The sequence below is a fragment of the Vigna unguiculata genome, chromosome 4 (assembly GCF_004118075.2).
Source record: "Vigna unguiculata cultivar IT97K-499-35 chromosome 4, ASM411807v1, whole genome shotgun sequence".
In the NCBI taxonomy this organism is placed as follows: Eukaryota; Viridiplantae; Streptophyta; class Magnoliopsida; order Fabales; family Fabaceae; genus Vigna; species Vigna unguiculata.
The window spans coordinates 29,414,878-29,426,643 of record NC_040282.1 but is presented as its reverse complement, the minus strand read 5'-3'; positions in this window follow the sequence as shown (position 1 = coordinate 29,426,643).

Sequence of the window (11,766 nt, the reverse complement as noted above, 5' to 3'; positions counted from 1 at the left end):
TCCTCCACCTTTTCCCGGCCCCCTTTTTCACTTCCGTCCTATAAAAGAGACCCCACACGCCGGCTCAACACTAAAGCCCTTGCTTCCAAACTCGACCATTGTCCTCACAATGTGATCCCGCATCCATGTCGTCAATAAAAATTTACAATGGTATCTGAGAGGGTAATTGAAATGTCCTTCCTCACAGATATTTTCCGGCAATTCGATCAACCCAGATTCCCGGTCCTTTTTCTCCACTGGCCGATCCTGCTCCACTAGCCGATCCCCGTTTCGAGCAGGATCGCCCCTTACTTTTTTTCATGTCTTTCCCCTTCCCGGGTCGAGGCGGCAACTCAGCCTTCCTCTTCGTCTCGCCGTGCACATGCACCTCCACCACAGACTACTGGCAAGTTGGGAACATCAGTCCTCCCCAGTTGCCTTGGCCTTAGTGGCGCCTTAGCGGCCATCTCCTTCCTCAGCGTTTGAAAAAGCGCTAAGTTTTTCTTTCCAGACTGCGCCATATTCCCCTACAATAATACATTTACAACTCAGATCAAAACAACTTAGAATTATTAACACAGTTTAAGTAATAAACAGATACCTTCGATATCTATTATCGGATACACCGAATTATAAACTCTAACTAGGCCCTTAGTGGGCAACTTATCAACAATTTCAACAAGATCTCCACCACCTCCTTATCACCAGCCGACAACTCATCCATCCCCATGTCCTTATACCGAGAAGGATTGCTTGTCCAACTAAAAAGGAATTTAGTGCTCCCATCTGCGTTCAAAAAATGAGCTTTGCCTCCTTCTTTAACGACAACCTTGAAGTACCCGTCCTTGAGATGCTTGAAAGATTGGGAAAATGCATCCAGTCTGTTGATGCTAGGGCGACTTATCAAAGATAGCCAAGTAGCCGGCCGCCGGGGTCTGGTGTCGTAAAAATACAAAAAATGCATAAGGAATGTGCTCCAAATATAAGGACTGACACAAGATGTGGAAGGCCTGCAAGTAGGCCCAACTATTCGGATGTAGTTGCGTAGGTGCCACATTCAATGCCCGCAATACGCCCATAGTGAAACCGTCTAACGGCAATCACACATGAAGTTGAGAAAAATGGCACATATACATGTAGAAAAACTTCTCAGCAGCACCCTCCTGCCCATGACATACCCGGTCGATAGCACTAACCCTCTCCAGGGAAACAATGTCCCCACTGACGCCCTTGGAGATGACAGGCGTGCAGTTTAACCAGGAGTTCAGTAGACGAGACCAGCGGAACAAAGATGATTGGTTGCGGACATCGGCAACCGCCCATCCATAGCCACCTTTTGCCGGCCAGTTGCTTTCTGCCAACTCTTCGGGGGGATCTTCTCGAACCTCCCTCACAGTCTCCATTGGAATCCCACTTGTCATGCCCCCAGAACTTGTACCCTCTTCGTCAAATTGTCTACTCCTACTTCTCTCTGACTCCGTACTCTCACTACTACTAGACGTAGATAACGATATACTATCGCTACTAGACATACCTGTTTTCATGTTTACAGGGAGATGTCGGCTGAATTTGGGAACTAGTCGGACAGTATGATGCGCACAAGATCTCTGAATTCAAAACTCTCGCAAATGAACCAAGTAACCCCTCATCCGTTTTGAAACCTATATTTATAGTCCAGGATCCCAAACGAAGAAAACTCTTCCCGTCAAAATAATACCCCAGACCAATCGACACCATCATTGCGAAAGATGCGACTTTTAAAAACGACGGCGCCAAAACTTCTTGATTTGACCCCTGACACCCCTTCACCTACCTTCAGACAGTTACCACTTTTTAGCTTTAACACTGTTCATCACACTTAAAGGCTGGGGGACTGGTGTATCACACCTAACCGGTTCCGCTAGCATACCAACACATATTACCCTTGACCGACAACTCATATCAGACAAGGCTGGGGGACTGGTGTACCACACCTAACCAAACTCAACCAAATAAGTAAGCAATGCATCAAGGCAGTCAAGTATTTAGCCTAGGCCGAGTCAGCCTAACCTTTACCGGACCTGGTCAACTTAACCATATAAATGACAACCATCACATACATGCCGGAAACAACCCAAGTACACGACTTGGATCGCCATGAACTCAAACTCATAACTAAATAAAGGCTAAAGTAACAACAAAGCGATCAACCTAGGACAGTGTGCGGCCAAGGACGACATCTGACAAGTTAAGAAGTAAGCAGATCAAACCGCTCTTAAATACTTAGTAAAATGGAAGCCCCTGCGTTCAATAGGCCTTAAGGGCCTAGATTAGGGCCTAGGCCCACTCACAACCCAAACTAGAGCCCAAATCAAGGCCCGATCCACGGGATAACCAAACATCATTAATGCTCTATAAATACGCGTGGACCCCAGTAATTAAAGGTACGCATTCATTAATTACTGATTTGACCTTCTTAGAGCTTTGACTTACTTAAGCTCGGAGACTCTTTTGTAGGTAACCCTCTTGGGTTCAAGCTGACATGTGTCAACCGGGGAGAGACCAATTGAGGAGATAGCAGACTACATGATGAGGTGACGCTTGTGCCTAACTCATCTTATTTGTTCTCTGCAGGAACAATCACAAATCATCTAACTCAATTTCATTTTAATTATACCATAATATGTATCTTTATTTTCTTTTCAAAGATACATCCTGTCATTCCATAAACTAAACAATAATGTATACTTTTAATTATGAATGACAAATAAATGAACAGAGACATAACTATAATTGAATTCACAAGTGTCAAAAAAGAGAGCATTATTGCAATAATGTATATATACCAGATTACATTCATAACAAGGACTTTTCCATAACACCCATCATTTCAACATGACCAGTAAATGTTTTGGGTGGTAAGCCTTTAGTTAATGGATCTGCTATCATTAAATCTGTACCAATATGCTCAATTAACACTCTACGTTTTTACACTTCTTCTTTGACTGATAAGTACTTCAAATCCATATGTTTTGCACCTTTCGAGTACTTATCATTCTTAGAGAAGAAAACAGCTGCAGAATTGTCACAATAAATCCTTAATGGTCTAGCAATACTGTCAATAATACCAAGCCTTAAGACAAAATTCCGTAACCACAAAGCATGAACAGTAGCCTCAAAGCATGCTACAAATTCAGCCTCCATGGTGGAAGTAACAATAACTGATTGTTTTGCACTTTTCCAAGAACTTGCTCCTCCAGCCAATAGATAAACATATCCAAATGTGGATTTCTTGAATCCACACATCCTGCATAGTCTGAATCCGAGTAACCAATCACTTCAAGATGATCTGACTTCCTGTAGGTGAGCATATAGTTCTTGGTGCCTTGTAAGTACCTAAGAACTTTCTTTGCAGCTTTCCAGTGGTCCATACCGGGATTACTTTGATATCGGCCTAACATACCAATAGCAAAACTGATATCCGGCCGAGTACAAGTTTGAGCATACATCAAACTCCCAACCACTGAAGCATAAGGAATTGACTCCATGGCCTTTCGTTCCAAATCATTCTTAGGACATTGCATTTGACTAAACTTATCCCCTTTCTGAATTGGAATTATTCCAGCAGAGCATTTATCCATTTTGAATCTCTCTAATACCTTGTTAATATATGATTTTTGAGACAATCCCAACAATCCTTGTGATATATCATGGAATATTTTTATTCCTATCACATAGGATGCCTCACCTATATCTTTCATTTCAAAGTTATTAGAGAGAAACTTCTTTACATCATGTAACATGGCAACATTATTAGTAGCAAGTAGAATATCATCAACATATAGGACTAAAATTATAAACATGCTCTCACTAACCTTCATGTAAATACACCGATCCAACGGTGTTTTCTACAAAACCATATGACGTGATGGTATCATTAAACTTGAGATACCATTGTTAGAAGCTTGTTTTAGTCCATATATTGACTTCTTTAATTTACACACCATATTTTCCTTTCCTGTGGAAACAAAACCTTCAGGTTGATCCATATATATTTCTTCCTCTAAGTCACCATTTAGAAAGGCGGTCTTTACATCCATCTGGTGAAGCTCTAAATCATAATGAGCCACCAAAGCCAAAATATTTCTCAAAGAGTGCTTTTTAGAAACAGGAGAGAAGGTCTCTTTGTAATAAATGCCATCCTTTTGAGTAAAACCTTTGGCAACAAGTTTGGCCTTATATCTTTCAATATTGCCTTTTGAGTCACGTTTGGTCTTAAAGACCCATTTACAACCCACTTGTTTAGAACTTTCAAGCAATTCTACTAGATCCCAAACTTGATTGTCATCCATTGACTTTAACTCTTCTTTCATTGCATTGAACCATTTTTCAGAATTATCACTTTCCATGGCTTGTTTAACTGAGACTGGATCCTCATCAATGCTTAAGTCACATTCATGTTCAATAGAGTAAACCACATAGTCATCTGAAATAGCTGGTATCTTTTGCCTTACAAACCTTCTAATATTTCTTCTTGTGGTTCCTCTACCATTTCCTCATTAGTGACTTGCACATTGTCACTTGGTTCATTATCTATATGTTCATTTTGTGGTGTTGGAACATCAACTTGTTGTTTCTGCATGTTGTGTGACTATTATACAACAAGAGGGATAACAACTTGAGAAGAGACATGTGTAGAAACATTACTGTTAGTCTCTTGAATGTCCACTATATGTGATTTCTCACTCCCACTGAACTGGCCATTCTCAATGAACCTAGCATTACCAGACTCAACTATTCTTGTACTATGGTTATGACAATAGAACCTATATCCTTTGACTTTTCACGATAGCCGATGAAGTAACCATTAATGGTTCTTGCATCAAGCTTCTTTTCATGTGGATTATATATCCTTAATTCTGCCGGACATCCCCAAGCATGAAGATGTCTTAAACTAGGTTTCCTTCCAGTCCATAGTTCAAAAGGAGTCTTAGGAACTGCTTTACTAGGAACCCTGTTAAGAAGATAAACATCAGTCTTTAATGAATACATCCACAAAGATTTAGGAACATTGTTATGACTCAACATACTCCTAACCATATCATGAGAGTACGATTTCGCCTTTCTGTTACACCATTTTGTTGTGGTGTACCAGGCATTGTATATTGTGCACAAATACCCTGACTTTCGAGAAACTTTGCAAATGGACCTGGGCATTGTCCACTTTCAGTGGATTTTCCATAAAATTCACCACCTCTATCAGATCTCACAACCTTTACTTTTTTATATAATTGCCTTTCTACCTCATCAATAAACACCTTTAGGATGTCCACTGATTGAGATTTTTCATGCAAAAGATATAAATAACAATAACGTGAAAATCATCTATAAAGGTTATAAAATACTTTTCACCACTCCAAGATGGAATGTCAAATGGAACACAAATATCTATGTGTATTAATTCAAGAAGTTCATTACTTCTTGTGGCAGAATTCTTTGACATGTGTTTAGTTTGTTTACCTTTAATACAATCAACACATACATCCCAGTCACCAAAATCCAATTGAGGTAAGATTTCATTTTTCACCAACCTCATCATCCTCTCTTTGGATATATGACCCAGTCTTTGATGTCATAAGAAAGCAGAATTTTCATTCTGTACATTGCACTTACTACTAGAAACATGTTCAACATTAAACAAGGAGTTAGTAAAATTAAAATTAAGATTCAAACGATATAATCCATCACATAAAGTACCAGAACCATAATAGTACGTATGTCTATACAAATGAAAAACACCATTTTCAATCTTAAATTAAAACCTAAACAATCCAACTTTGCAACAAAAATCAAGTTTCTAGCACAACCAGGAACATAGAGACACTTTTCAAGATTTAGACAATAACTAGTGTCTAGAATCAATCTGTAAGTCCATATTCCTTCTATTTGTGCCTTCATTCTGTTCCCCATGTATAAATACTTTTCAGTTCCTTTTATGGGTTGGATTGAAAGAAATCCCTGCATAATATTAGAAACATGAGTGGTAGCTCCAAAATCTAACCACCAAGTATTATTAGGCACTTCAACAATATTTGTTTCAAAACTTACAGAAACATAAAATGTACCTTTCTTTTCAAACCAAGATTTCCTCTTTGGACAATCTTTCTTAAAGTGACCCACCTTCTTGCAAAAGAAGCATTTAAGGTCCTTCTTGATTCTACCCTCATTAACTTTCATTGGGGCTTTGTCCTTCTTGTTCTTCTTTCCTGGATTAGCTTTACTGGAGCTAGAACCATCATGAGTCATGAGATGAATTGAATGATCCTTCACTTTCTTAAGCCTTCCTTCCTCTTGAACTAACATGGCTTTTATTCTGAAAGTTCCATTTATCTTTAATAGTGTTATAATTCACTTGGAACTGGTCAAATTCAGGAGGAAGAGAGTTCATAATAAACTGTACCAGAAAGGATTCATTCACCTCCATTCTCATTGACTTCAACTTTGTAGCTATGGGCCATCCCTGTTACATGATTATGAATGGGTTGTGACAATCAAACTTTTTTGTTGTAAACTCACTCATGAGAGTTCCCACAATGGACTTATCAGTAATGTCCAACTGTTAATACTCCTTGATCATCCTTATAAATTCCTTTGCATTTTCGGTCTTGGGCATAGATGGCTTCACATTCTCTGCCATGGTTATGCGCATCAAGTTCAAAGACAATCGATTAGACCTTTGCCAAGCCTCATAAAGAGTCTTTTCATCTGCTGTACTGGTCTCATTAATGGCTGGGGGCATCTCATCCATAACTATGGCTAGATCTAAATCGAACACACCCAATTGAAACTGGATTTGTTCGTACCAATCAGCATAATTCAAGCCATTGAACTTGATCACATCACTACCCAGACTACACATATTCATGGAAGCTATAGAAAAAGAATAAACTCACTCGCATTAATGCTTTGATAAATTTAATGGATTCAGACAAATAACTACACTAGTCATGCATTTAAGTTCACCTTTGGGTGATGCTTAAACTGAAAAATACCATAGGAGTCATTCATTTAAGTTCACCTTTGGGTGATGCTTAAACTGACATATATCATACAATTAAGATGATAAAAAAAATGTACTTTAATAGACAATCAATCATACTCAAGTCTACATGTATGCTATCTTTGGATATGCAAACATATTTACTAAGTATATCAAATGTATGTCTCACTTTAATATCATTATAAGCAATGGTTCACCTTTGGGTAATCCATATATGCCTTATAACAATAACTTTCAATAAATCCATGAACAATTAATATATTCATAATTTGGTATCTTTTATTTCACGGATAATTACCATAATTCAACTTTGCTTTAAAATTAATTAAAATGTAAAATTTAATCACTTTGGTGATTACAAATTTACTATACAATTAATTCCTAAAGTTGAATATAATGTTCATAGCCACACTTCCGTAACAGTGAACACTTATTCTCTCAATTCAAAACTTTATGAATTGAATTGACTTTTCAATTAGATTCAGATTAGAATTTAAAATCACACAAAATTCAAAATTTGCTTATCCAATCAAAACTAATGATTACTTATAATTAGTTCATGAAGCAAAACCATACCATGTGTGACAGGGAATGTAATGCTTTTCCAAATTCAAAGCACTCAAAACTTGGAAAACTTTTCTATCTAAATCTAACGTAAACATAAAATGCGGCTTTCCTATTCATGTGCAATCCAAATTGTACTTTGTCTATTCATGTTAACCAAGTTTTCAATTCAACTCCAATGCACAGCAGAAAAAAAATGGAATTGAACCATGAAAAGACACATAATTAATCCAAATCGATAAAGCATACAGGGAAAATTAATATTTATGCACATACCATACAAAAGCAAACTTCATAGTGCATCAAACAGTAACTCATGCACCCAATTTGATAAAACCAAATCAAAAAATTAAAATCCCTAAATTCTATAATTAGGGTTTTTTATAATTTAGGAAATATCTTTTATGGAGAATCATAAATTCCTAAACCTGGCTCTGTTACCAATGTAAAATATAATCTATGTAGTTTCCATTTTCTAATCAATTTAAGAAACTACTTTATTATAGAAGAGGAACGTTTAGAAATTATGATTCTCACAATGATATTATTAGAAGAGTTTAAGAACTTACTTGGATCCATTGCAAAGTTCTCTTAATCAATGTTTTCCCTTCTTTTACTTCTCTTAATGATTTCTTAATGATATAGAGTTACCAAGTACAAAGTCTTCTCCTGTCAAAGTCACCTTTCTTTAGGTTCTCTTGAAATGTACCCCTTTTCGAGAGCAACTGTCATTCTTTTCTTCTACTATTTTAAAACTTTAATCAAATACTATAATATCCCTATGAAGTGAGAAGTGAGGGAATTAATTTAATATGTCTAAAATAATCCCCATAACTTTAATAACTTATATTCTAATAATCATCACATTAAAATCTTTACATTAAAGTTATTTTACATGAACCAAATATTAAATTAATATATAATTTAACATATTTTCGTTTGAGCAAAGAATAATTTGCTTCAGAAAATATACTATAAAATCAGCTTCATGCGACAAAACCAAACTTGTTGCCAAAACTTTATTCAAAATGAATATAGCAAATTTGTAACTTTGGGACAAATCAAGATGGTCACATAATTATAATTTGCTTAAATATAACTTGCATTCACATTGGACGAACTAACTAATCCATAATAACTTTAAAAACAATTTACTATGAAGACTTGTTTCTACTGGAACTTAATTAAGCTTCTAATGCTGAAATCACACATGAAAGCTAAATCTATACATGAAAGATTCTAATAAGAAAATTTATCTAAACATACCGTAACTAACAAATATTCACCTTGGTCCTAGAAGAGCTACATGCAAGAGCACACTAACCATTATACATGAATTTTTCAAAACCAACTCAAGAAAATGGCAAAGGAAAACTTATTGTTAAACAATTTTTTATCAGAAAAATTAATCTATTCTCCATTAGAATCTCTAAGGTGAGATCTAATCTACAAAAGGATGAATAGATATGTAAAAAGTTTAGAAAGAGAGAATAAAAAAGTGTTTTAAGAACATGATGGTTTTCCTAAAATAAAATTTGAATAATGTTATAAACTAAAGGTAATAAGAGAGAGACAAAGGAGAGGAAGAATAGAAAATGAGAGAGTAGGAAGCAACTTCTGTTTGTATGTGTCTTATTACTGATAAGATGAGTCCTATTTATAGATACATCATGATAACCCAGAAAGGATATAAAATCAAATAGTAAATACAAAATATTACATAAAGAGTAATGAATAATATGATAAAAGAATGTGCCTCGTTAAAACCTTACTAGGAAAAACCCTTGGGATAAAAACCTAGTGAAGGAAAAAGAGTACATCATTCTATATAATATTGTTCTTTGCATCTTTTATTTCTCCCCCTCATGTAAACTTACATCATTAAGATGGCAGAGTCCAATCTTGTGAACCAATTGCTCAAAAGTTCTCCTTGGCAAAGACTTTGTAAATAAATCTGCTAGATTTTCACATGAGCGAATATTTTGGATCTCTACATCACCATTTCTTTGAAGATCATGAGTGAAAAAGAATTTTGGAAGAATATGTTTTGTTCTGTCTCCTTTAATATATCCTTCTTTCAATTGAGCAATGCATGCACTATTGTCTTCATATATCGTTGTTGGTTTCATTTTTCCCAAGGATAAACCACAAGTTTGTCGCACATGTTGAATTATAGACCTTAACCAAACGCATTCACGACTTGCCTCATGTAATGCTAAAATTTTTGCATGATTTGACGATGTTGTTGTTATTGTTTGTTTCACAGATCGCCATGAAATCGCTGTGCCACCACATGTGAACAAATATCCTGTTTGTGATCGACCATTATGAGGATCTGATAAATAACCTGCATCTGCATAACCCATTAGATCTAATTTTGAATCATTTGGGTAAAATAAGCCCATATTCATAGTGCCTTTAAGGTAGCAAAGTATTTGTTTTACTCCATTCCAATGTCTTCTTGTAGGTGAAGAACTATATCTTGCTAACAAATTTACAGCAAATGCTATATCAGGTCGAGTATAATTAGCAAGATACATTAGTACTCCTATAGCACTAAGATATGGTACTTCAGGACCAAGTAGTTCTTCATCGTTTTCTTGAGGTCTAAAAGGGTCTTTATCAACATCTAATGACCTCACCACCATTGGAGTGCATAATGAATGTGATTTGTCCATATAGAACTTTTTAAGCACTTTCGTTATATAAGCTTCTTGATGTACAAGAACACCTTTGTTTAAATACTCAATTTGTAATCCCAAACAAAACTTTGTCCTTCCAAGATCCTTCATCTCAAATTCTTTCTTTAAACAATCAATTGCCTTTGTGAGCTCATTAGGAGTTCCAACTATGTTTATGTCATCTACATAAACAACAATTATGGCAAATTCATTCTCGGATCTTTTCATATAAATACAAGGACAAATATGGTCATTTTTATACCCTTCCTTTAATAAGTACTCACTTAGACGGTTATACCACATACGTCCTTATTGTTTCAATCTATAAAGGGACTTATTCAATTTTATTGAATAATCCTCTTTAGAATTTGCTTTGTTGGCCACATTAAATCCTTAAGGGAGTTTCATATAAATATCATTCTCCAAAGAGCCATACAAATAGGCTGTAACAACATCCATGAGGTACAAATTCAAACCTTCTTGTGCAACAAGGCTAATTAAATATCTAAATGTTGTTGCATCCAGTACTGGAGAATATGTCTCCTCAAAATCAATACGAGGTCTCTATGAAAAACCTTGAGCAACTAACAGTGCTTGTATCTAACAATTTCACCATTCTCATTTCGCTTTGTACAAAAACCCATATGTACCCAATAGGTTTTACACCCTCAGGTGTGCGAACTACAGGTCCAAAAACCTTTCGTTTAGCAAGCGAATCTAATTCTACTTGGATTGCATCTTTCCATTTTGGCCAATCATTTCTTTGCCTACAATCTTCAATTGTCATTGGTTCTTGATCATCATTATCACTTATAACATCCTTTGCTACATTGTATGCAAAAACCTCGTCAATATTGACTTTATTTCGATTCCATATTTATGATTCAAGACATAATTTATTGAGATCTCATCATTTTCAACAATTTCAGGTACCTGAGGTTCTTCTTGAATCGAATCATTAATTATGTCAAAAGAATCTTTTGGGACTTTTACCCCCTCGATTAGGCCATCTTGCCTTTTTTTCCCTTTTTCACACGAGGATTTTATCTTTGGAACCGACAGGCCTACCACGCTTTAGGCGTGTTTGAGATTCATTTGCTATATTAGATTGTCCAACAGGAATATCAATTCTGATTGGAACATTAGCAGCGGGTATATGCGACTTAGTTACCCTCTTTGTGTCAGTAAAAGCATATGGTAATTGGTTGGCCAATTTTTGTAAATGAATTATCCGTTGAACTTCTAGTTCATACTCTTTTGTACGAGGATCAAGATGAGATAATGATAATTCATTCCAACCAATATCCTTTTCTACTTTCTTTCTTTCTCCCCCTAACGTTGGAAAACTGATTCATCAAAATGACTATAAGCAAATCGAGCTATAAATAAGTCACCTATTGATGGTTCAAGATATTTTATTATCGATGGAGAATCATATCCAACATATATTCCCAAATGTCTTTGAGGACCCATCATAGTCCTTTTTGGTGGGGAAATTGGGAC